The sequence below is a fragment of the Gadus chalcogrammus genome, chromosome 7, assembly GCF_026213295.1.
Source record: "Gadus chalcogrammus isolate NIFS_2021 chromosome 7, NIFS_Gcha_1.0, whole genome shotgun sequence".
Classification (NCBI taxonomy): domain Eukaryota; kingdom Metazoa; phylum Chordata; class Actinopteri; order Gadiformes; family Gadidae; genus Gadus; species Gadus chalcogrammus.
This window is the reverse complement of record NC_079418.1, coordinates 5,575,144-5,580,483: the sequence shown is the minus strand read 5'-3', so window position 1 is coordinate 5,580,483 and position 5,340 is coordinate 5,575,144.

Genomic DNA, 5,340 nt, shown 5'->3' with positions numbered 1-5,340 from the left:
ATGTCATCTTTATTGGTGAGCATGTTCTTAAAAGCACCAGGTTTTACACACTTCAGCACTCCTCGGATGACCTCTGTCTCTGTAAAGCCCTCTCTGTCTCCTTCGTCTATTTGCTTGCTGATACTGTTATATGTGATATCAGAGCTTTGGTCCCCAATCTGTCCTCCATGGACCTTGAATTCCCTCCGTTGCAGGTAAGACAGATGCTTTAAGGACTCCACTTTCTCTTCGTCAACATGTAGTGGGTCGTGACGTGGGAGTTGGTGTTGTAGTTGCTGACCTAGACTGGTGGACATACTGTGTGCTGTGCAAGCCATATCTTTGTAGTATTGAAGCTTTTTTCCGAGGTCTTCGTGCATTGCTTGTAGCTGGTCAATACTTTGAGTGGTAATGTCTCTGTCGAGGTTAGCATGTTGTTGTGTGGTGTGGTTTGTCGTGGTTGTAAGGGCAGTAAAGTGTGAGGTGGTTGGCGTGTCATCATTGACGTGTGAGAATGTAGTGTGGCCCTCTATCATGGTTGGCACAGTGGTGAATGTTGTGTGTTTCTGTGTTACACCCTTTGTAATTAGAGTTGCAACAGGATTATCAATGATACTCTTAACCAGGTAATTTAACATTAACAAATCAGACATTCCCTCATCTTCGGATTCAAGTAAGGTATCAGACTGCATATAGTAAAGGATATAGTTGACACAACTTTCTTCATCACTGGACTCCAGATCTTGGCTGCTGTCGCTGGCGATGTCCTTCGCCAGCTTGTAGACATCGTCGCATGACAGTCGGTACAAGTTCTTTTTGATGCTCCAAACGAGTTCTTTGCGTACTGTAGACATGACGTCTGTGGACCTGACAATGATAGCGTGGTTCCCCTTGGAAGAATGAAGACCCTTCTCTGGCTCCGATCTCCCCTTGTGGACACCCACCAGCTGTCGTCTCGGCAGTAGTCACGTCACCTCGCCTTGGCCTCGTGGTTCTTCTTATCACTGGATCTGCTCCCCTGGACAGTATTGTTGGAGGCAGATCCCGGACGAGCCCCCACAATTTGTTACGGGTCCCAGGATTGGGTGCCACGGCAACAATAAAGAAATCTGTAATGTACAGAAAATGGTGAGAAACAATGAAGACACGACTGCTCAGTTCGTCATCCAAGTTGCGTCTCTATTCAAATTCACAATTTACAAACATTTCTCTGAGTGTCTCTTGTTCAGTCTTCAACTGTTTAAGTACATCAAATATTAACTACATCATACATCCTATTCTAATTCACATTCATGTTATAGCTCGTGCACATTCAATATTCTCCATTAGTCCACTTGACTCTACTTGAGCAACGTACTCATTTACATTCACCTGTTTAAGTGAGTTAAAGCATTAATAATAATATAGTGCAATAAACAGCATTAATCCACTGTACTTGAATGCAACATGTTGTTGGCAATCATTCTCGATTCACACACACTTAAATAACACATAAGTATTACTCAGAGAAAGCTAAACGTTTTCAATACAAAGTTAACCAAGTTGTGACTGGATGTAACAGTAACATTTTTATTTTTAACCAGTATGCATTAATATAAACATTCTTTCAAACTTGTATATCTGTAACCATGAACCTTTAACATTTATTCATATTCCCATTTGAACTGTAGTGTAAAGGAGACCACAAATAAAACTAACACTGTGCAAAGTGCTGACAAAAACCCTTACATTTCGCGGAATGCCCGCAAGGCAATACACAGGGTGAACAATAAACCCATAATCGGCGGGAACTGCCGTTTCGCGCCTTCCGGTATTTACCCCTGCCATTGTACTCAACGGCGGTATTTTAAAGTCTCTTAAGTTCGCTAAAAACACAACAAAACATGACCCGAACTTCTTTAACAGTTATACATATAAAGCAAGGCTTTAGAAGGTTGACATTTTATAGTTTGAACCAACTACTGACCTGTAATGTACAGAAAATGGTGAGAAACAATGAAGACACGACTGCTCAGTTCGTCATCCAAGTTGCGTCTGAGGACGCGGGAGGAAGTGCTCCCGTCTGACGACAACCCGGAACGCAACTACTTCAGTGTCAACAGTTCCACCTGGGTGCTGCTTAGATTTTAAGTTCCTCTCAACACTAATTATGAGGAATAAATGAAGGCACTGGTCTCATACATTTATAAAAATCGTTTCAAGCCCTTAAATTCAGAGAAAATTACCTTCTGCTAATATAAATCAAATAATCAGTTTTGAGAGTACCACACATGCGCCCTTAAAATAGCATCTGAACAACGCGCCACTGCCTTTAAACCAGGTATTTCCTTGTTTGTGGCAGAATTGTTTTCTGAAACTACAAAATAGCACCAGGGAATGTTTGCGGCAGAACACGCCTCTTTCTTCCCCTGAACCGCCCCTTGAGGCGCAAGATCAGTCCCTACTTTACCGATGCGTGGAGGTGGAGGGAAAGTACGCTCTGCGCCAGTTGCAAACTAGCAACGATACATGCGTCAGTGTAGAATTGCGCTGGATGCAAGATAGGGCCCTAAATCTAAAATAGCTGCCAAATGAACACTGCCAAAGAGCTCTGATTGGCTCACGGTTGACATGGATGGCATTGCGAGCCAATGCGGGACTGGGAATTGGCCAGTGATGCTGTCCATATAAACGCTAAGCCAATCAGAGTACGTTGGAGGAGGGTTCAATTAATGGCAAATTAAGGAATATCCAATGATCAGAAAACCACAGTGGATTCTACAATCTACCTGTCTTTATCTCTGTCTATTGTCTGTATCTCTGTCTACCTGTCTGTATCTCTGTCTACCTGTCTGTATCTCTGTCTACCTTTTTGTCCATCTATGAGTTTACATTTAGAATCACTTTAAGGGCATTAAGCAGAAAAAGTGACTAAAAAAGTACATTTGTCATAATAAAGAGAAACAACAATGTATCGCTGTCGGTAAAGTCTCTCTCTCTCCCCCTCTCTCTCTCTCTCTCTCTCTCTCTCTCTCTCTCTCTCTCTCGAAATGCAATTACAGAGAGACGGACTGAGAGCATTTTTTTGGGATGGGTTTAACGATGTGTTCCGATCTCGGAGGAATAACCAGGCTTCTAGATGACCGGCAGGTGGCGTTAAGTAATTTAACTGTATTTTATCCAACTCTCTTTGTTTCGCTTTAGATAGTTATTTATGAGCTCGTTTTAGGGGGTTAGGCGTCTGAACAGGTACTGTGGACACAAGGGGGATTCAAATACAGAATGTTCCGGACGGGAATCGAACATTGCTCCAAACACTTTCTCCAAATTCTCTCTCTCTCTCTCTCTCTCTCTCTCTCTCTCTCTCTCTCTCTCTCTCTCTCTCTCTCTCTCTCTCTCTCTCTCTCTCTCTCTCTCTCTCTCTCTCTCTCTCTCTCTGATGGAGTTGGTCATCTTGAGAGCAGTGCGTGATCAGTTCGTTTTTTTTGCCAATTCTGATGTTTTTTTTGGTTATAAAACCTAGCTGTATAAAACCAAGTGTAACATAGCCAGCAGCATTTTTGCTGCAAACAAACAATTCGCCGCGGGGTGGGATGGCCATGCCAGGTGAACCCACCAAGCCCCGACTCACTCCCAGGCATGGCTGCTGATGCGTGCCAGACGCCTCGGTGACGGTTGAGGATGTTTTATTGGCGATGTGCGAAGTAGTTGGTGGTTGAAAGAACATCAGATCTGTCTCCCGCATGAATAAAGCCCAGTTTTGGGAACGTTACTTTAAAAAAGTAATTAGTTATAGTTACTCACTACTTGTTCCAAAAAGTAACTGAGTTAGTAACTGAATTACTCTATAATAAAAGTAACTAGTTACCAGGGAAAGTAACTATTTGCGTTACTTTAAAAAAAAGAAAGTTCCTATATGTGAAAGATTTGGATTTTTCTGAGCAGTTTTCACTTGGCCTGAATGTGTTAAATGGTTGAACTGCCCATTCAAGGCCCTGATATGCTTCCAACTGAGGCCCCGTCCACACTAACCCGGGTAAATCTACAAATGCATCAATATTCATCCGTTTAGTCCTTCCGTCCAAACTAAAACAGAGAATTCCGACGCTGAAAACAATGCTTTTCGAAAACGATCGCTGAGGTGGATAAATGTGAAACCGATGGGTTCGCGTTGTAGTGTGGACAGATTGAGGCTTTCAGAAACGATGACGTTCGATTGCCATGACACTGCCATGACACTGCCACAAGCTTGCGCTATAGACCGAGAAGCTCATCAAAAGAATGGCAGGTGAAATGCAAATGAGGATCTCTCTGTACATTGTACTAATTTATCTCCAGAAACAACTCGACATATTGAGTCAAACATAATCGTTGCTCCAACGCTGGAGGCGAGCGCTGTACTTAATGTTCTTAAGTGATGGTATAAAAAAACGAAAGACGACAGTTCAAACCGTCGCCTACTTGGAGCGGCGTTTCTGGACAAGACCGGGTCGAAAATGATTAACCAGCTGATCAACTGTGAATATCATCTGATCGTGCGCCTGTAATCTTAACAGAGAGGGGTGGCGGAGTAACGTAACCATGACAACAACTGTTTATCAAAATGATTTCTGTGTGGAACGTGGATGCAAAACATTGTGAAAACGATATGAAAACGATAGTGTGGACGGTGATCTTTTTCATTGTGGATGGGTGTTTTTACATTTACCCGGGTTAGTGTGGATGGGGCCTGGATTTCAATTTGCTTGGTTGCAAAGGCTGTGGAACATCTGCCAGATACTACAGAAAATTCCAACTTTTCATCTGATTGCTCCGTACTCGCCATTTCTGCTGCTTCATCGATTCGGTTTGGTGTGTGCGTTTGCGTGTGTGTGGCGCGCGTGTCCTGGCTTGTGTGTAAAAACACTGGCTCCGATTGGCCACCATGAAACATGACTCTGCCTTAGCCAATCATAATCGCTTATCTCGTTGTTGAACCACCCGGTCTCCTCACTAGCAGTTTGTGTTTGGAGCCAGGGATGCGTTCGGATTACGCAGTTTATTCAATCAATTCATAGTAACGCACTGCATTTTTCGTACAGTAACGGTAACGGCGTTGTAACGACGGAAATAGTAATTAGTTAGTATACCCCGTTACTGAAATAATAACGGCGTTACATAACGCTGTTCTTTTAAACGGCGCTATTCCCAACACTGATAAAGCCATTGTGGTTTTCTTATCTGAAACTGCAATGGTGGATAAATTGATAGAGGAAGGGCTTGCTATTATGGACTCATTTGTTTTGCCTCTATCGTCCCCTGCCAAGAGGGTTGTTTTCTCCAATGTACCCCTGTATTTCGAAAATGAGATTTTGGAGAGGATCCTCTCAAGATACGGGAAAC